At 36.4% G+C, this 22,596-nt stretch overlaps 1 pseudogene; it reads left to right on the top strand.

The window, feature by feature from the left end:
- The first annotated feature begins 20,714 nt into the window (after positions 1-20,714).
- Positions 20,715-22,170, top strand: LOC128625802 (kinesin-like protein KIF3C; annotated as a pseudogene).
- Positions 22,171-22,596: the final 426 nt, after the last annotated feature.

Raw genomic sequence — 22,596 nt, 5'->3', positions numbered from 1 at the left:
TCGACATCATCTGCATCACCTTATGTTGTGCTCATTCCATAATATAGATGAGTATTTTTCATCTTTTAAGGTCTATTAGGAACTTTTTTAATAAATGAAATTTATTGGGATAATACGATACAGTGCCTATTACAAGGGAATGCTACTCAACCACATAAAAGATGAAACACGACTGTCAGTCGTGACAATACAGATGGATCTTGAGGGTATCATGTCTAATGAAATAAGTCAGATGAAAAAGGACAACAACCTATCATTTTATTCACATGTGGGATATAAAACCAAATAATTTATATATTTCATTTTCATCCTCCTAATAGAGAAATTGAGGTACATATGATTTAATTAAATTGCCCAAGTCAATTAGCTAATTATTTTTTTTTAGTTTATATATATCCCATAGTCCAAAGATAAATAAATACAAAACTGTAATTAACTGTAGAGGTGCTATTTCCTGTATGTTGGTATTTTGGAAATCATGTGAATTATTTCATTTTCTCAGTAGTTTAAATAAAAACTATCAATTAAGTTACCTACCCCAAATTCTCACCTATTTACACGTAGTGCTGAACCTTGAACAGCAAGGTTTGAACTGCATGGGTCCGCATATACTCACATTTTTTTTCAAGAAATATCTGTACTGTTTAATCTTTGATTGGGAGTCCACAGCTTCAGAGGCTGACTATATGCATTGAACTATTCCATCTTGTGTAAGAGACTTGAGCATCCTCAGATCGTGGTACCCGCAGTGCTACTGGAGACAATCCTCCAAAGATACTGAGGAAGGGATGCTGTAGTTAAGTTTTGGGGGAGCTAAAAGATATGTGAGGATTTTGATACTGCAGGGTCAGTGCCCCTAACTGCATGTGTGCTTAAGGGTCAACTGTATATTCCCCTGCAAGTTATTATTTGGTTTTAGCACCTCTCTTCAACTTTTACCAGACTCCTGGCACCTATGCCATAGGCTTAAACCTTAGATAGAAAGTCTATCACAGATACTTCCAGGGGTGTTCAACCTTTTGGTGTCTCTAGGCCACAGCGGAACAAGAAAAGTTGTCTTGGGCCACACATTCAATACACAAACATTAATGAAAACAAAAATAATCTCATAATGTTTTAAGCAAATTTATGATTTTGTGTTCGGCCACGTTCATAGCCATCCTGAGCTATATGGAGCCTGCAGGCCACGGGTTGGACACTCCTACTATACTGAAAGTTACCCTAGAAGTCCTTGGAACTAATAATTCATTTTGTTTCTTCAGTTGAGGAAACTAAGCCTAGAAAACTAAAATGCTTTGCAAAGGTGACAGAATTGAATGGAAAAGTTAGAGGAGAGGGAAAGATAAAAACTAAAACCTGAGCTCCTGACTCTCATCTGGTACTTTAATTTTTCTGTATCTTATTGCATCCTAACACATATTAAGATAAACTTCTCCACTAATATCTAAAATAAATGTTGATAGATTCTAAATACAAATCTGAATTTTTAGTACTCTCTTTCATTCACGTTTACTTTCAGAACATTAAGTTTGAATACATTAATAGTTATTATTTTTCTTTTTATGTCTGATACTATATGCTAGTTTATTAATTCAACAAATATTATTTATTGAACATAATGTACATACAAAGAAGGTTTACAGTAGTGAGTATGCAAAGCACAGTTTATTCTTGCATCATTTTAAAATTTATTATTTTCCATATGAACAACTGTGAAGCTACTTTTGTCCCACCCTGTATTTTATTAATCTCTATCTTTCTTAAAATTTAGTGCTTCAATTACTCAAAGTTAGCAATTCAACTATCAGTCTGACATATTCTTTATCTTCAAATCTGACCAATAAAAGATTCAAATAATTAAATCTCATTAGTGAATAGCAAGTTTAAATGTTTGAATGCTTAAAATTAGTAGAATTTGTATTAGTGGCAATAGTAGCTAAATTTATATATAAAATGTATAGTATACACTGCAATATAAATGCTGGTCAGAGTGGTAAACACTTCAGCGTATTTCCTCATTTATTCCTCAAAATAAATTTATGAGATTGGTACTAATATTATTTTTACTTCATAAAGCAAAAACTAAAATTCAGAAAGGTTAAATAATTTTCTCAAGGGCACATGTAGCTTAATAAGATGCAGAAACACAAAACCCTTCATTTGGATGGAAATATCAACTCCCTTTGGTTTATTTCTCCAGTGACAGCTGATTATTTTCCACAATCCAATGTATTTACTGACCTAGTTGTCTGTTGCTAGTAGCAACAACATGGAATAGAAACTGCTTCCTCTAAAGACATCATATCATGTGGAAGAATAGAAAATTTTAAATAATCTAATTTCATTTCATGAAAAACTCATACAGGAAAACAAATTCTTTGACAAGTGTTTCTAATTAGCTTCCTGTTGGATCCAAGCCAGCAGGTGAAAAGGTATAAATTAGCTATTTGTTATTGCAACTTGCCAATCAAATCTGCAAATATTCAAACAAAAGCAATTAAAAAATAGAAATGGATAAGCAAATTATATTTCTTTAGTGCCTGTCTTTAAAGGAGTCAGCAAGCTATGTTAACCAGTTTGTTAATTATAAATATTTCCAAAACATAACGTCTTTACAGACAGATTTTCAATGGAATTTTCTGTTAAGTTATAAAGATGTTTGATAAAATATGAAATGATGAAAGGTATGGCAAAAGCCATGGAGAGAGTTCTTCATATTTAAGTGGATTTTAGCTTCTGACTGGAGAAAAATTTTTGCACTTCAGAGATGACTTGCTATATTAGGTTTGCTAAATGGAGACATACTCAGCTTTAGTGACATCTTTGGGATTACACCCATAGAAGCACTTGGTGCTTCTATTAAAAATAACTGCAGTGATAAAAAGAAAAACATTTTCCACGGAAAAACAATGCCTGTGGGTTGGAAGAGACACCGGATACAGCAGAAGGTCCGCTGCCACGGTGTACGGGGCAGGGGAAGACAGTGGGTTCGGTTAGAAATCCTTCCTGATTTATACGTGTGATCATTTATTTTCCATCACTATTTGATAAAAGGCAGGACTTGCAGGCAGAATTTGGGTTTTAACTATGAGTTGAAAATATTTCCCAAAGGTCTGCTTTATATGAACTTTTTAAGAGCTCCCTCAAGTCTTAAGTATCACTGTTAATAAATCTATACAAAAATAAGGAAACCAGAAGAGAGGAAAAAATACATTGGGTAAAAAGTATAATTTCTCTTCGTGATTCTGGAGGAAACATTATTTTTCTTTATAGTATAGGAAGGGGAAATTAGACTGATATGACTTCCTGTGTCTAGAGGATATATATTATTCTTAAAATCAAAGCAGAAATTAAAGGAAAAAACTCAAATAATAGTCCTAAATGACTGCCAGTGCTATTGTTGGGTAATACAATAAGCTGTGAGAACTTGCCTTTTATTTAACACTCCGGTGAAATGCAAGCTTCCATCTGCCTCAACAGTTGGCCAAGATTCAACCCTATTTTAATATTTTCTTTTTAGGGATCATAAAAATCTTGAAAGTAGTATTCACACATATGCATGCTGTTAAGATCTTAATAACAGAAAATGACTCAAGGTTAAAAATATAGTAATAAATACAGTATAAAATAATTCTGTAACTAACCTGTTATTGAAATGTCTATATATAAATAGCATTTGTTTTTCGAATCATTGTCTTCGAAACTGATTTATCTCACTGAGAAATGTACATAGCTAACGTGACAGTAGTAGCAGCCTGCACTCTGCACCCTTACTGGGGTATTTGACGCTGCTCTAATTTCTGTGGGATGGTTTACCATGGAAACAGAAGTGGTGTGACGAGCAAATATGGCTCATGGAGTCAGCGTCAAAGACAGAAAATTGTGCTTGAACAACAATTAAAATAAAATAAAGTAAAATAAAGAAACAAAAGAAAATCACGCAATATTTTCTCTTACTCTCCAATCCATTGCATTCAGTCATGCCAATTTCCTACTGATTTGGAAGAAAACCATGGCAGCTTCCATGCATTTACTAGTAGATGTTATAATAACCACTTAGACTTTAAGTCTCAAATCACAGTTTTTTTAATTTTTTATTTTTATAGATCAATAGATTTCAATGTGAGTACAAAATATTCACTGATATAATTTCAGATTCTGCACTGCAACTTGCCTTTTCTTCAATCACAGTTTATTTTTAGATAAACAACTGTTCAGACTCAATTTTATTTCTATGTGATAGCAACAAAAATTGAAAAACTCAGATTATCACTTGCAATAGAATCAATAAGCATCAAATAACTACTAAACTTATCAAATAATGTGGATGGCACATATCCTAAACTATTTAATATTAATGAGAGAAATTTAAACAACCCATTTAAATCAGATACATATACAACATACTGATGAACTAGAGGTGAAATGGTTAATTCTCTATAACCCACCCTTCAGATTCTATAAAATTTCAAATTACACAGCAGGTTTCATTATTGAAATTGACAATAAAGTAAAAAATACACTAATTATAATGTTCATAGGGAAATGCAAATGGCAAAAAAAGTATAAGATAGGAAGCTAGGAGAGGGTATTTAGAGAACTTATTAAAAACATCAGTAGTTAAGGCAATGGAAACAAGTAAGATGGGAACAAACTGAATGCAGAAGGACAAAAACACCAATGGAACAGACTCTGAGGTGCAGAAAGAGACCTACACATATACACGTAATAGATTTATAACAAAGGTGCCATTAAATGCAATGAGGCAACAACATTCTTTTCAACAGAAAGTTCTGGATCTAGTGCTATTTCAAACTGGAAACAAAGGTAACCCTTCACCCTTATGTCACATCATGTAAAATATAAACCCCAGGTACACCGTGGCCATATACATGAAAGTGAGATTATTAAGCTATTAAAGATTAAAAAATGTCTTCCGAAACTTGTGGTAAGAAGGTATTTATTAAATCAGAAAAGAAAAACAACCATATAACATAAAAACTGATAAATCATACATCATTAAAAAGTTTTAGATGTTCATTAAAAGGTCTCTTTAAATAGTGAAAACATTCACAGAATGTGAGAAAATATTGGGATATATATATTGCTGAAAATTAACTTATATCTAGAATATATAGGTTTTCAATAAATCAATTGAAAAAATGATACACTTTCCCCTTGCACATGAAAAATGAGCAAAATATTTGCACGTTCAGAAAGAGAGGACATCCAAATGTCCTATGAGAATATCAAATGTTGCTCAATCACTTTTGTTGGAAAAGAAATAAAAATTAAAAAGACAATGAGATACTGGTAATACCCAGTGAAGCCAAGATGTGTACAACTGAAGATTCCAAACATTGTAGTTGTGATTTTTAAATGACAAAATCCTTTTGGAAAATTGTGTGGTAGTGTTAACCAAATGTAAATACCTTAAAAATGCAAAGCTAGCCTCCCAGACATTCTGCCTTTAACCATTGCACCACTACAGAGCAACATTGCGGGCATTTGCTAAAAGACCTGCAAAAAATTTGTTCACATATCTACTGTCTACAGTAGCCCTAGAGTAAAAAACAATTATACCTGGTGATTAATAATCAATTAATAGATATAGAACATTCATACAACTAATACAATGCACAAATGGATAAAAAATTGATTAGTACATGAAATGAAAATACTAAATCACATTGATAAATACCATCTCTGTCATTTTTTAATCTATTTATCTACTGTTTTTTTTTTAGTCTAATTTGAGTCACACTTTCTCATTCTGAGCCTGCCTAGGAATTTTTGCTAGATATTAACATTGCAAATATTATATTTTGAGTGTCTGGGTTTATGTCTTCCTTTAAAAAAATATAACTGTTTTGCCAGAGGATGAGTTACTTACTGAGTTCTTTGATTACTGTGAGCTCTGTTTTCAAAATTTTCTAGGGTGGGTGTGGAAGAGCCTTCTTTTCAGAAAGTTTCCTCCCAGCACTAAGTCCTGACTTGTCTGGGCTCTCTAGGACAGCTCTGAGCGACGTCTGAGGAGGTTCCCTTCTGCATGATCAGGGGTGGGATATTTTCTCACCTGATACTGAGTTCAGGAAATGTTTCAGTTTATAATTCTCTGGTTGTTCCTGACCTATTCTTAGAAGTTTCATACTTTTCATGTGCCATCTAGTTGTCAGCAAACCCTCAAGGGTACACCACAGAAAATTTCTGCAATTTCTTTTTTTTCCCCTTTATCGATCCTCCATTCTCAGAACACTATGATGAAATTCTAAGCATTTCAGCATCTCTAACTGTTATTTCTAATTTCTCAATCCAGGGAGGGTCCCTTGCTCAGCTTGGAATTCCCTTCATGCCATTGTGCCCTGAAAAATGCCTTAACAAAGAAAATCAGAGCAATTACAGGTCTTACCCAATCTGTCTCAGTTCTCTCAGGGATCACTACCCAGAATTACTTGTCCAATATTTGAAAAAATTACTCTGTTTCCTTTGCTAATTTTACTGGAGAAGATTAAATCTGGTTCTATTTAAACTATGATAGTCATTAGCCGAAGTCCTCATGCTTATTAATATAAATTTTAATTGCTTAAAATCTTTTGGATATATCAATTTTTGATGTTTTATTTTTGCAAATCAGCTGTATAGTTAATTCTTACCTGATAGACCTCAAACTTTGGTACTATTTATCTGTCCTTTGTTACCTATTATTTTGATAAGGTTACTAGTTTCTTCTATGAATGGTCTTACACATATTCTTCACAGAGGAATGATGGACCAAATTCAGTTTGTTAAAGATTTAAAAGTCTCCTAAGTATAACTTGGTAAATAATGTAATAATAATTTACTTCAACTTTACTTGTAGACAAAGCAACTAATATTTTTTAAGTAGCATGGCATAATTTAATGCATATAAACCAAGGCTTGAGTCCCAGCTATTAGCTTTGCATACCACCAGCAAGATTTAATCCTCTGTAAACCACTGGCTTCTCTTCTCTACAGTGAAAATACTAATCCCTCACTTGATCAGATTAGAAGTGATAAAACCTGCACTTAGTAAACAGTCAATATTATGATAACACCCTCATTATTTTTTACTGCTACTTCTATTTTTATTAAGAGTTTTCTAAAAGCTATGTCCAACTTCTAAGTACAGAATGAAGTAACAAAGCCAGTTTTTTTGTTTGTTTGTTTCTGCCTAATGGGATTTTAAATTGAGCTTTTGGTTCTGTATCGATGCCACAAAAACCAGGGGCTTTAAATATGTTGTGGCATTTTTGTTATTAATCCCTCTGTAGGACGACACATCGAATTCACAGGCAATTGGTTCCACGGGGCAGCGCAGTTTCTGGGCTCCTGCCCATCTCCAGTGTCTCTGCTCCGACAGCTCTTGTGTGTGTTGAGCACCACAAGCAAGACCACTGGTATCTCAATGTTACATGTTAAGTTTTAGATACCAAATTTGTGAATATCATAAATATGAATAAAATCAAATAGTGTATAAGACAAAAGGCCTTGCTTTCAAGGTTTCTAAAAAAATGAGGGATCCGCTTCTGTGTCATCCTGACACTTTCTGTTAAGGGAAACATGGTTCAGTAAATTAAAATATCCTCTAGTGGGCTACCCATCCGTGATGTTAACGCAGGGACTGAAGCATAATAACAAAACACGCAAATTTTGGCAATCCTGCCTGATGTAAGCAAGGATGATGTTATACACTATTTAATTCAAACTGACATTTCATTACATGTTAATTACAGAGTTCACTTTAATATCAAAATGAAATAGTAAAATAAAACATTATTAAATCAAAGGATATAAACATAAACTTCCTTAGCACTCTGCTGAAATCAAATAAAAGAAAAACTTTAAGGTCAGTAACTATAAGAGGGTGATTTGTGCTAAAGATGGCTTTTCATTTCAAAAATATGATGTATCTTAAATCGCTACCTGATAAAAATTTAACTTGTTGTAATAACTGTTATAACATTTTTGTCCTGATTGCTAGATACTGAGGGGCATTTAGCCTCTGAAACATTTCTTTCTAATTATCAGCATTGGAGAGAATGAACCACCACCATTTTCTCTCAATGAATGTTACATGCTCTTATAAGGAATAAAAAATATCTTGTGTGTTTTGTTTCAATATGATAAAACTTATCATGACCCAAGGGAGAGAAAAGAAAAGGAAAAGGAATGTTAGAATGGGTATTGCTAAAAAGACAAGACATGACACACGTTGGTGACTGTGGGAAGAAAAGTGAGCACTTGTGCACCATTGGTGGGAATGTAAGTTAGCTCAGCTACTATAAAACAGAAATAAAAAATTAAAAGCATAACTGCTCTATAATGCAGCAATCCCACTTCTGGACACACATCCAAACAAAATGTCAAGGACAGACGTGCCCTCCTGTGTTTATTGCGGCATGTTCCCAATAGCCAGCGTATGGAAACAACCCAAGTCAGCGATTTTCAACCAGCGTGTCGCAAGATGAACAGTGGCTGTCACAAGAATTTTTTAGAATGTGAAATACCTGGTGTTTGTCCTTCTCTGACTGGCTTATCTCATTTACCAGATGCTCTCCAGGTCCTTCCATGCTATCACAACAGTTAAAATATTCTTCTTTATGATTTTACTCATATATGGAATTTAATAAACAAACTGAAATAACATGCAAAACAGACAGACTCATGGAGAGCTGACTAACAGCTCTGGGCTGGGGGGCAGCGAAAGAATCCAGCAACAAGGGAAGGAACACAGGGGCACAAAGGATGGTGCAGTGGTCGTGCGGTGGTGGTGAAGTCGGGGGAAGGGGGAATGGAGGTGAAGAGGGTATAGGGAGGATAAGTGGGAAAATAAAGAAATAAATGGAAATGAAATAGGGTGTGAAATGCCTGACTATTTAGTCAAGGGCAATGATCTCTTTTTTCTTAGATTGTAAAAAAAAAAAATGACAACAGCCAACACAACAATAGCCACCCAGTGTTAATCAATCAAAATTATACCTAGTTTTTTCCTCAGGTAAACAAAAAGCGTAATGTGCACTGGTGTACCACGGAGTTTTAATAATCAATTTGTGTGCCATGATATTAAAAAGGTTGAAAACCACTAAGTCAATGGATAAATGGATAAAGAAGTTATATCTTCATGTACTCACATATACATATATACACATGTACACATATACACACATGACATATCTACACACATATACATGTAACCATATGCATTGGCACATGGTGGAATATTATTCAGCCATGAGAAAAAAGAAAATCCTGCCTCTTGCAACAATCATAACAGATATTGAGGACATTATGCTAAGTGAGATAGTGTCAGAGGGAGAAAGACAAATATGTACAATATTATTCACACGTGGAATGTAAAAAAAAAAGCTGAATTCATAAAAACACAGAGTAAAATATTAGCTCCCAGGGGCTGGGCGTGAGAGAATATGAGAAATGTAGCTTAAGGATAAGAACTTGCCACTAGTAAATAAGTCCTTGAGATCTTATGAATAGTATATTGATGATAGATCATAATATTGCATTATAATTTGCAAATGTGCTAAGGAAGTAGATCTTATTTACCTCCAGCACAAAAATAATAACCAGGTGGCATAATAGTGATGCTAGTTAATGTTTCAGTAGCCACACTGAAATATATAAATGTCTCAAATTCACATGTTGTATACCTTCAATTTACACACTGTTATTATATATTTATATATATTTATACAATGCCAAATATATTTCAATAATAAAAAAGAATTTGCACATGGTTCTTTTTATATTCTTAAATTTTCTATTAAATTTACATTTTAAGAAACATTTAAATAATAACTAATTTATTACCAATTTCATTAATTATAATATTTCTAATGTATTACTATCTTGAAAGACTTCCTTATAGGTATCTCTGTTCTTTCTTCATAGTACATTGATGTCCTCAACAAAAATATGACAGAATCTTTGTAATACTCAAATGATATATCATAATTTAAGCAACTGTAATATGTTCTGAACATGCACTTTCCTCTTAGTTTTTATTTATATGATTCAATCATTTAAAGTTCTAAATATTAGACCTAGTAACAGGTAGAAAAACTAAAGCTCACTTTGTCTTGGGGAAATCATGACTACATATTCATTAATTTGAATACAATAATGATACGGTGTAGTTACACAGTAAGCCACATTTTTAAGCACTCATTCAGATATTGATGTATACTATGTGTGCTGATGCACACTAGATAGTTTTGTATAAAACTAATGGAATATTTTTAACAACCCATGTATTATATCTGGTGTTATGAAAAAATGATCCTGATTACTTTTATTGCAAATGGCTAATATTGAATATATAGCGATAGTAACATTTAAAACAAAAAATAACTTAACGTCAGTTTATTTCATTTAGGGAAGAAGTTCCATCCAACAAATGAATCATTCCACATAAAAACAGACTATCTGCATAGAGGAAGGTAAGTGACTACTAATTTTATTATGACTTATCAGCCTATCTCTTTTTGTGTATGGAATGAGATTGAGGGATTTCTCAGACCTGAGGAGGAATGAAGTGAGGTTGTCAGGTGGATCGAACATTGCAAACAAGTACATGGACTCTGCAGTTAACACTGGAAAACAAATGCTGTAGTGGTCTTGTCTTAAAAGAAAAACAGCATCTGTTTTATCAGGCAGAGAGTGCACTAGCAAGATTAGGTTTAAATGTGAACTAAAGCTGTTACCAGATGGGACCAGGCCTGGAGGAGGTCTGCCTCAGGCCCGCTTGTAACGTGAGGGTTCTTGACTTGGTGCAGGAAAGATTTCACAGCACGTGTCCTGGTGATTTTGAGAGTATGTTTTTTAAAAATATATTTTATTGATTATGCCATTACAGTTGTCCTATCCCCCCCTTCATTCCTCTCCACTTTGCATACCCCTCCCCCACCATCCCCCCTTCATTTATTTCCATGTGCCATAAGTTTTTTAGATTCTATGTTTCCCACACTACTCTTGCCCTACCCCCTGTCTATTTTCTACCTGCCATCTATGCTACTTATTCTTTGTACCTTCTCCCCCCTTCTCCTCCTCCTACTCCCCTGTTGCTAACCCTCTATGTGATCTTCATTTCTATAGTTCTGCTCCTGATCTAGCTGTCCTCTTAGTTTGCTTTTGTTTTAGGTGTGGTTCTTAATAACTGTGAGTTTGCTGTCCTTTCACTGTTCATATTTTTATCTTCTTTTTCTTAGATAAGTCCCTTTAACATTTCATATAATAAGGGTTTGGTGATGATGAACTCCTTGAACTTGACCTTATCTGAGAAGCACTTTATCTGCCCTTCCATTCTAAATGAAAGCTTTGCTGGATAGAGTAATCTTGGTTGTAGGTCCTTGCCTTTCATGACTTGGAATACTTCTTTCTAGCCTCTTCTTGCCTGGAAGGTCTCTTTTGAGAAATCAGCTGACAGTCTGTTGGGAACTCCTTTGTAGGTTACTGTCCCCTTATCTCTTGCTGCTTCTAGGATTCTCTACTTCATTTTAATCTTGGCTAATGTAATGATGATGTGCCTTGGTGTGTTCCTTCTTGGGTCCACATTCTTTGGGACTCTCTGAGCTTCCTGGATTTCCTGGAAGTCTATTGCCTTTGCCAGATTGGGGAAGTTTTTCTTTATTATTTGTTCAAATAAGTTTTCCACTCATGGCTGTTCCTCTTCCCCTTCTGGTACCCCTATAATTCGGATGTTGGAACGTTTAAAGATGTCCTGGAGGTTTGTTCCTAAGTCTCTCCTCATTTTTTTGAATTCTTGTTTTTTTATCCTTTTCTTTTTGGTCATTTTTTTCTTCCTTTTGGTCCACTCTCTTGATTTGAGTCCCAGTTTCCTTTCTATCACTATTGGTTTCCTGTGCATTTCTCTTCATTTTAATTAGTTTAGCCTTCATTTGTTCCTCTAATTTCTGACTAAAATCAACCAATTTTGTGAGCATCCTGATCATCAGTGTTTTGAACTGTGCATCTGAAAGGTTGGCTATCTCTTGGTCACTTAGAATTATTGGCTCTGGGGCTTTGAGCTGTTCTTGAGCCATAATGTTTTGGTCTGTTTGCACCTGTTACTTATGAGGGGCAGAGTCTTAGGTGTTCACTGGGGCAGGGCACCCAGGTCACTGGGTTTTGATGCTGTATGTGGGGGCGGGGTCAGAGAGGGGCAATGGCGTTTGTTCTGCTCTCTCTCAGATTTCTGTCCCCTCTGCTGCTTCCCACGAGCAAATTGGGCCCTTCTGATGCTGGTTCCTTGGTGTGTGGGCTTGTGTACCCTCCAGGACCTTTCGAGTCTCTCCAACAAACTCTCTGTGAGCCTTGGAGCCTCTCCTAGCACCTCAACCTCAAAAGTCTTTCCAATTGGTGCTTTCAGGCTCTAATTTCCATCGCTGGGGCCCTAGCCTGTGCGGTCTGTCTCACTGCTCACTCTTTCACCTGGTTTATCTGCGTGGGAATATGTGACCATGGTCAGCCAGCTGCCCTGCGCCCTCACTGGGTCTATCCACCTCCACCCCTGCCTGGGATCCGCCAACCACCTCTTGCACTCCTGGGATGGTCTGGTTGATCTCTCCTGCCTGACTCTGCTCCACCGCTGACTCCGCCCCTGTTACCAGTCTGGCTGAATCGCTCATTGTTGTGGGACTTCCATACAATTCAATTTTCTGTGTTTTGGCTGTGTTTTTGTTACTAAAACTTTGTTGTCTTTAAACTTGGTTGTGCAAGGAGGCACAATGTTTCCACCTATGCCTCCATCTTGGCTGTAAATCCGAGAGTGTGTTTATTAAAGCTAGGGACAAGGAAACAAAGGAAGGACTTGTGGTAGAAGGAACTACAGGAGAGAGCCTAGGACGTGCTCTGCTTGGGCTCACCTGAAGCATTACAGGGGAGGAGTGAGCCAAGGCGAGGCTGTGGTTAGCTCACTGGGAGTAAAAGTCAGTGATAGAGGCGAGGCAAGGGGAAGCTGCTTTTAGCTCATGGGAAAGTCAGAGGAAAAGGTGGCCTTGGAGACAGCATGGGGTAAGCCGAGACCCAGCTGGTGCTGGCTGCAAGTCTAGTGAAGACAGTTAGAGTCTGGGAGTAAACAAAAAGTTTATGCTCAAGAAAGGGGTATGGGCTTGCTCTAGAGCTAGTCCACACTGATGTCCTCTGTCCTAAGGGTTTTATTTCTTTTCTGTGGGTGAGAATCCTAGGGGATGGTTTCAGCAGAATATTCATCAACTTTCCACCAGTATTTTTAATATATTGATGCATCTGAATAGGTGTGTAGTGGAGTCTGGGATTATTCTTTGGTTTGCCTTGCTATTTTATTTTTATCTTGGGTCTGTCTGGCTCTAATAGGGTTTTTGTTATTTGTTCCCTTGACTTCATCCATCCTTGGGTTTGGCTGGCTCAAAAGGCATTAATTGGGTCTCTATTCTCTATCTCCCTGATCATGGTAATTAAAGCTATGTATTCTCTGGTTAAGGAGGGGAGGTACAAACTATTTTTTCTTGAGTGTCCTTGGTTAGGGAGCACAAGGTTTTATGATTCACTATCTGGCTGTAAGTTGTTCAAACTGTTTGGCCTTGTTTAATAGCTAGTCTCAGCGTCCCCATTCCACTTGTTCAGGAATTTTCCTAGCTTCTTACTATCCTGCCTCAAAGCAATGGTGTTAATCTTATACAGAGATGCAAAAAACAATATAAATGGAGACACTTTAAAATAAAGTCAGAGCTGCCTTCCCCCAAAAAACAGCCCAGTAGGTCTTTTTTTTTTTTTATCACCATCATAATTTTATTACAAGAAATGTTTTTTTAATTTTAATTAATTTTATTTAGTTATTTTTCAAATACAGTTTTTTGTCTATTTTTCCCATCCCAGCCCACCCCGCCCCATGATCCCCACCTCCCTCCCATTTCCAACCCCCTTAGTTCTCGTCCCTGTGTCCTTCCTATTTGTTCCTCCAAATCCCTCCCCCTTTTTCCCCTTAACTTCCCTTCCTTCTGCCCTCTGGTCACTGTCCCCTTGTTCTCTATTTCAGTGTCTTTGTTTTGTTTTTTTCTGCTTGCTTGTTTGTTTTGTTGTTTAGCTTCCTAGCAGGTCTTATACCTTAAACTTTGGAGTGTTAAAACGGGACAAAACCACCTTTGGAATAGGCCTGAAGCAACGCTGTGCCCCCCAGCACTCTTCACAAAAATAACAAGAAAGCAGATATGACCACTAAACTGATGACTGCCAGCCCGAAAATTCAAAATGCTCTTTAGAATTAGTGTCACTATGGAAGCTCATCTGCACCAATAGAAATGCCTTCCTCTATTGGTGGAATTGTTCCCCTTCCCTCTCTCATAATTACCCCTTGCCTTTATTTCCTAATCAGAACACTGTTTGGAGTTCTGCTTGAACCACTGCTTCCCAAATGCTACCGTTTGGGGTTTTATTTTTTTTTTAATCCCAGATAAATGCTTGTTGCCTCTTACTTTGGCCTTTTGTTTTAAGATTAACTGTTTAGTTTACTTCTTTGTTGTTATTGATTTGGTGGGGAGGGGAAAGAACAAGAGGGTTAGTCTTTAGCTTATCCTGAGAAAAAAAAAACAAAGAGTAAGACTTACAGAATGTGAACAAGATGGTTAAACAAAGGGGTAAGAAGATGCAGCTACCAAAGGTCTAGTGTGGGAACTATAATGGGAGAATGAACAGAAAGATAGAAACAATCGTGGCTATGGATTGTCTTCCATTTGGGCCATATTCTCACCCATGACTATTATCACAGAAACTGTATGAGCACAATGAGAGGTAACTAACATGAAAATTAGCTAAATAAAACAGACTAAATTATTTCTCTGTCAGCTTAAAAATGGTGTATTAATTTTCAATTGCTGCCATAACAGATTTCTACTAATGTCATGGCCTAAAATAACACAGATTTATCATTCTCCAGGTGTTGTAGGTCAGAAGTGAGTGTAGGCTAGGGTTTCATAAAGCTGAAAGCACAGCGCTGACCCTCCTTACTGGAGACTCTGGGGAATGATCTGCTTCCAAAGTTGTTGCAGTTGTGGCCAACCTCATTCCCTTGTGATGGTAGGACTAGGGTCCCTGTTGCCTCACGGGAGGTCTGTCGGAGATCTGGCTTTGCTTCCAGATGCTGTCTAAATTTTTCCTCTTACTTTCCAGGTGCCCTCCTCTAGCAACAGTGGGTCAAGTCCCTCTTTATGCTTTGTATATCTCTGACTTCTGCTACGCCATCTCACTGACCCCAGTTTGGAAAGTTCCCACGCAGCCTTTAGGGTTTCATGTGATTGGATTGGACCCAATAAAATAATCCAAGATAATCTCCCTGTATTAAGGTTTATAACCTTAATGATAATGGTAAAATCCATTTTGACATATGATGTGACAAATTCATAAATCCTGGGGATTTTGCTGTAGACAACTTTATGGGTTCGTTCTGAAGACATATCGCAAAGTTCCAAAGTATGCTTTTAAAACTAAGATGAAATTCTCCAACTTACTCATATCAAGTTTGGGTACATGCAAAATACTTGCGTATGTATATATACCTATATTCATATAAATTTAGGTGCTCATGCATTTCTCTGCAATACCTAAAGCAGTGATGCCAAGATTCATTTTTCTGTCTATTTCCAGTTGCTTCAGGCTTACATTTCATTTAGATGTATATTTAAATATTCAAAACATATTTTCAGAATTCAAAGAACTTTGAATGAATGATTTTGATTTAAAAAGTCATCAAAGCAATCTATTCAAAATATCAGGGACTCTTGCAATGTCCACATTTAATTTTGTTCCTATTTCTCAACATAGACAATAATTGCTCCATTTTCTACTGAAGGATACATTACCTGTTCCTCAATTATGGCTACATTTTACTCGTTAAAACTAGGAAAACAGCATTGTTTTAAAATAGGCTGTATTACTTTGCATTTCTCTGAGGGAAATTCTGGGAAGAATGAAAATGATTTTAGCTAGTATAACACTGCCTTCATCAAACTAGGTTTATAATTATGTTGCAGTTGACAAACTACTTAAGGTACCTGCAGAGTACAGATAAAGTGGTTCATTGGCCATCCATTTTCTAGGCTATTTAGCTTAATCTGCAGAGTATGTATAATGCATATTAATCCAAATAGCCCTGAACTTCTGCCATTTAGAGAAAGCACACCTAAATCTTCCTTTAAAAATGAGTTTCAAAGTACATTTTTTTTCAGGTTCTAATCATTGTCACTGAGGATTTTTAAACCTATCTGGCAACCCATATTCTTCCTCTAAAATACTTATCCAGAATGCTCACCAGTACGAGCTTACCTCATAATAAAGGGAGTAATGGTGCACCGCCTGTGTGTCACATTAGAAGATGTTCAAAGTATCAAATCAAAGCTAAAAATATGTAAACTCCCTGTCAATGTAATTACAGCAGGTAGACAGCTCACATTAAGTGGGATATTCCCCAAGTATGAGATACTGCATCTTTCTTTGAAAAAAGATTGTCAGAAATTCCTACAAAAACACTATGGTCTATGTATTAAATGTTCACATACATTTTAAGAGACTGTGACATTATGCTAATTGGGCTTGTGTATTTTCTCTGTTGATTACACATCATGCATGATGGGGTGACGAGCAGTTGGTGGTTTAGAACACAAATGACACTCTAACAAGTGAATATGATATCAACTACCATTTATAAATCGAGGCTAGCTCTAATTTACTGATATTAACAGACTGGCAAAATTGTTTTCACAGCTCAGCTGATTACCCATATATTTGTGGTAATATATCTATAAAAGTTGCATAATACTCAGTGTCAGTAAATACTTGAAATGAATATTTCTTAAATTAAGCTTTATAACAAATTAAATTAAAGTCTGTATTAAATTAAATGCATTTAATCTGGAAGAAAATTCAAAGGCAAATTAATTTGCAACAGACTTATCTGTAAATCTCATATATTATTTTATGATTTATAGTCAAAGTAAGACCGAATTATTTGAGTTAGATATGAGATAAATAAATATTCTTACATCAGCCTTGAAATTATGTTAAAAGCATAGGAATTTTTAAATGTAACTCAAGAAATATCCATGAATTTCACCAACACATACAAATAACACTTTTGGTTGGGATTAGCCATTCTTTTTTTTTTTAATATATTTTTAATAATTTTATTTAGTTATTTTTCAAGTACAGTTTTTTGTCTATTTCTCCCATCCCAGCCCCCCCTTCTCCATCTCCCCACCTCCCTCCCATTCCCCCCCCAGTCCTCATCCCTGTGTCTTTCATACTTGTTCCTCAAAATCCCTCCCCATTTTTCCCCTTAAATTCCCTTCCCCCTCCCCTCTGGTCGCTGCCCACTTGTTCTCTGATTTGTTTCTTTTTTACTTAAGGCAGAAACAATAAAGAGCTTAGATGAAGCATTACATTTTTGTGTCATTGATTACCTGGTAAAGATTTACACCAATCAAGGAAACAAGGCGCAGGAACTAAAAGTAAATGAGTCCAATGAGGGTGTCACCTCAAGTCAACTGAAAAAGAAATACTTTCCATTTAATAGTTACCTGTTTGACAATTACAGTTTATTTATTAATGACAGTAACAAACCTTAATTAAAGTAATGCTACTCTTCTAATATAAGATCCTTGAGTAGAAGATAAGAATGGCTAATCCCTATTATCTCCTACTCAAGGATCTTATATTAGAAGAATTGCTTTCCATGAGAAGTATGGTGCCACAGAATACACACTCAGTCTGTAATCATTGGACAAAAAAAATCCCATAGAGACATAAAGAGATATGATTTTTCTTTAAAGCAGCAAGAGTAGAGAATTGACATTTAGCATTATTGTGGAAGTCTTTCAGGTAAGTAGACAAACTATAGCAAAGATTCAGGTAATCTTTATTTATTTTGCAAAATAACTATAGTCCTAAAAAATACTAACTTAGAAAATGGTGTTAGAGAAACGTGACAATAATCATGGGTAAAAAACAAAGGTAAGCAGGCAGCTATCTGAGGGAGTTCTTCAAAAGAAGTGCAAAATGGGTGGACTAGTCTATAATAATATTCAAATGTAATTAGCCATTTATTAAAAGTGTAAAATTATACAAATAGGCAGATAGATCAATGGAACACAATAAAAAAAGCAGAAATGAATTAAAATGTATATAAAAAGTGAGAGTATAATTAGGACAACACCTATAATCAGAAGAATAATTAATTCTGGATATATCTGTTACAACTATTTGATATAAAGTTTAGTTCAAGTCCAACAGTTCCTCATTGATTTTTGTTCTGGACAATCTATCCATTGTCCAATTTGGGATATAGAAATATCCTAGCATTGTTATGTTCTACTCTATATTTCTCCCTTGAAATCTGTTAGTATTTGTTTTACATATTCAGGTGCTCTGATGTTGGGTGCATAAGTGTTCATAATTGCTAGATGCTCTTGATAACTTGACCTCTTTATCATTATTAATAACTGTCCTTATTCTTTGTCACAGCTTCAAGTTAAAGTCACTTTTGTCTGATGGAGTATGCCTACCCCTGCTCTCTGTTTGTTTCCACTTGCATGGAACATCTTTTTCCAGCCTTCCACTTGGAGCCTATGTATTCTTAAAGCTGAAGTTAATCCCTTACTGATGGTATTAGTTGGTTCTTGTTTTTTATCCATCTGACTACCCTACCCTTGGTTAAAGAATTCAATACATTTACATTTAGAATAATTAGTCATAGGTAGAGATTTACAAATAACTTCTTTTTAATTGTTTTCTCACTGTTTGGTAATTTCCTTATTTCTTTCTTCCTCTTTTGCTGGCTTCCTTTGTGAACTGATAATTTTCCATGGAGGTACGCTTTGCTATTTTTCTTTATCTTTTGTGTACTGATTGTAAGTTTTTCCTTTGTGGTTACCATGAGGCTTACATAAAGCTTCTTGAGAAATAACTGTCTATTTTATACTCACAATTGTGATTGCATACAAAAACTCTAACCTTCAACTTTCTCCCTTTCATGTTTTTGATTTTTTATAATTTAGCTCTTATTATGTTGTATATTCATTGGCAAAATGTAGTAGCTATAATTCTTTTTAACAAATTTGTCCTTAAACACTTATACCCCAGTTAAGTGGTTAACACCAATATATTACAGTTTTGTAGTATGCTGAATTTAACCATAGGCTTATACTTTTACCAGCGTGTTGAATAGTATTAAATGTTTTCATATTGATGTCCTTTCAATGTTTCAGCTTGAAGAACACCTTTAAGCATTTCTTCTGAGATAGGTCTAGTGGTAATGAAATGCCTCAACTTTTATTTGTCTGGAAAAGTCTTTATTTCTCCTTCATTTCTGAAGGTTGACTTTACTCGGATAAATATTCCTGATGGGCAGGTTTTTTTTTTAAATTTAAGTAGTTTGAATATGCCATCCCACTTTCTTCTGATCTATGATCTTCTTGCTGTGAAATAACTAATAGACTTATGTGAGTTTTTGTTGTGGACTGCTCTGCCTGGTTTCAGGAATTGTAACTCGATCCCCTGTGGCTAAGGGCGAGGGACGATCTTTGGAATTCGAGCTGCAGGAGACAAAGCTTGTCTCTGGTAGCAAATGCTGCCTCAGTTTCCTCCCTGTTCCCAAATCATGGCCAGAAGTCCTTGGCAGGTATGATCCCTCAGAGGAAGGGCAACCTAGGCCAGACAGGATCACTTGGGAGGCCATCATAGAAGGACTGGGTGGGAAGGCTGCAACAAAGAGCAATGAATTCTTGCCTCGCCCCTTGCTTTGAGATAGCCTGAGTCACCATGCCCTCTGGGAGAAGCGCTTCCTGGCTCTAATCCTCTTAAGCCTGAATACCTGATAGGGAGGGGAGCAGCTCCTTGCCTTGCTAGAGCGTGACCTAGAGAAAAATCTGGCATCACAAAGCATTCCTGAAAAAAACCTGTGAAATCTGCTCTGCTAAGAGTGCTTTAATTCATATGTTAAGGGTTCGAGCAGGAAACCCTAAAACTCTGTTCCTGACAGACTCTGACTCAGACTAAGCCCTCAGGTTTCTTTGAAATGTTATTTACTGTTTGATCCTTGCCACCCTGTATTCCTGTGTATTACAACCCAATAAAAACTCTTGGAGAAAGGGGCTCAATGACTTTTTCCCCTGAGAAACTGGCCACTGCTCAAGGCCTTTTTCCTCTGGGAAACTGGCCACCTCTCCTCCCCAAGCAGATCACATCTTGTCTCAGTCATGTTTACTCTCATCTGTGGCACACGGGGGGACATGCAAGGAAAGTCGCCCCCACAGGTTTTCTTGTAATTAGATGCTTTTTTCCTCTTATTTCTTAAAAGATTCTTTGTCTTTGATTTTTGACACTATATTACAATGGTCTTGGAAAATATCTCTTTAAATTGAGTTTGTTAGGGGACCCATGATCTTCACAAAATTAGATGTCCAAACCTCTCCTCAGATTTGGGGAGTTCTTAGCCTTATATCTTTAATATGAGCATTCTTTCTCTCATTCTTCTCCTTTCTTTCTAGGACTGTATTAATTCACAGGTCGTTTTTTTATGATATTCCATTTATCATATTGGCTTTTCTTCACTGTTTTTCATTATTTTTTCTTTACATTCCTCTGAATAATTTCAGAGGTCCTATCTTCTAATTGACATATTTTTTTCTTCTGCTTGATCCATTCTACTTTTGATGTTTTCTTATGGCTCATTGGGCACTGGCAAGATCTATACCACACAGGGGACCTGGGTAGAGTCCAAGTTGCATAGCAATATCCCAATGTCTTTGAGCACATCTTCCCCTATAATTTGGGTTCCTAGAACTAGTAATAGCTGGTCCAGGCTCCTACTTGCAGATTACCAGGAGGAGATTTGGGACCCACTCCCCAAGGTGCCCGGCAAGAAGCTACAGCCGAACTAGAACCCTGATGCATTGACATCAAGGACCTCTCTTCCTTTGTCACTAGGAATATAAGGAAATTGAGCATATGATAAACTTGGGAAACCAGACCCAGGTCATGGGCAGTACACACAGAAATTGCTGTTGTGTTGAGGTCAATTCCTGCTTCCACACTATCTTTGAGATCACTGTGGAAAGCCATGAATATGGTTCTAATTTCCAGGACCTTATTTGTGCATTTGTGCAAACTCAAGCTGGTAGACATGCCTAGCAGTGAGAAGCAGAACAAAGCAATCCCCTATACAACTTGAAGGACAGCCACATAGTCCATAGGTAGTGTCGCAGAGTGGTGGTAGACAGGCCTAAGGAAGCCTCCAAAATTATTTTTCCCTGAGCAATATAATAACTGGTCTAGTAGGCAACAGGGACACTCACACCCCCTACAAGGACTCTGAGATGCCCTGGATGCTCCAGAACTTTCTGAAAGGGGAATGCCAAGGTTATCATGGTGGCCATACTAGGACCAGATTCTTACATTTATGATACTTTACCTTGTGTTTTACCAACCAAGCCAAGAACATCAAGAATAAGGCTTGAATGAACTATTACTCTAAGAGAGATTGCTGCAGGGATTCTAAGAGGTGATTGCCCAACTGAAAGCCCAGCTGAAGAAGATGCTGGAAGACCTGTAGTAGGAGCAGCAGGTCGCAGAGCTGTTGGCAGCCAAAGACAAGGCATGGAGAGCAAGCTGCTCACTGAGGGCAGAAAAATCATGGATCAGACCAACAAGGAGCAGAAGATGTTAGAAATGAAGTGTCAGGAAATTATTTAGTCAGGAAATCCAGCAGAAGATGAGGCTCCCAGACGAGGAAACTGGGTAGCTCTGGGGTACCTACACATCCCTGCAACAAGAGGTGGAAGTCAAAACCAGGAAACTCAAAAGTTCTATGCCAAATTTCAAGTGGCAAATGCAGAGATCCAGGACCAACATGATGAGTACATCCTTGGCAACAGGACTGGGCACAGAAGGAGCAGACTGAGGAATGCAAGCTCTAGTACTTAATCATAGAAAACCTCTACATCTTCAGGAGAACAATATTATGAAACAGCTGTCCCTGGCCTATGAGGAGCAAGGAAACTCCAGCCACTGATATCAGTTCGAATCAATAACAGACTGATGAAAATGCCACCAGCAAGAGGGAGGTACTGTCTTTTTCTTGTCATCATAGTCTCCCTGGAGGTGGGGTAATATGACTTCCCCCCCAAGGCTAGAGCTCTCCTTACCTTTGCCACCAATCCACTAGAGAGGTTGTGAAACAAACAGAATACACTTTCAGTTATAAAATTAATAAGTCAAGTGGATATAAATTATAGAATGTTGAATATAATTAACAATGATCTATTTTCTATTGAAAGTTGCTAAGAGAGTAGATATTAACATTTTTTACCCTAAGGAAAAAAAAACAACTATTTTGAATTCATTATCAAATGAAAAACAAATTTCTGGGTTTCAGGGGTCATTTCCTGGAAAATTATTGTGATCCTTTGTGGTTGTTGTTTTGATTTTTCATATTTCTTGAAGTCTTGTCTTCACCTTTGAAGTATCAGTTGATTCCTACAGTCTTCAATGACTGATTTAGGAGAGAAATACCTTCTATCAACCGTGCTGGATTTT

Source organism: Artibeus jamaicensis, unplaced genomic scaffold (assembly GCF_021234435.1).
Source record: "Artibeus jamaicensis isolate MK-2021 breed Jamaican fruit bat unplaced genomic scaffold, CSHL_Jam_final contig_889, whole genome shotgun sequence".
NCBI lineage: Eukaryota > Metazoa > Chordata > Mammalia > Chiroptera > Phyllostomidae > Artibeus > Artibeus jamaicensis.
This window is presented reverse-complemented; position numbering and strand designations above follow the sequence as displayed.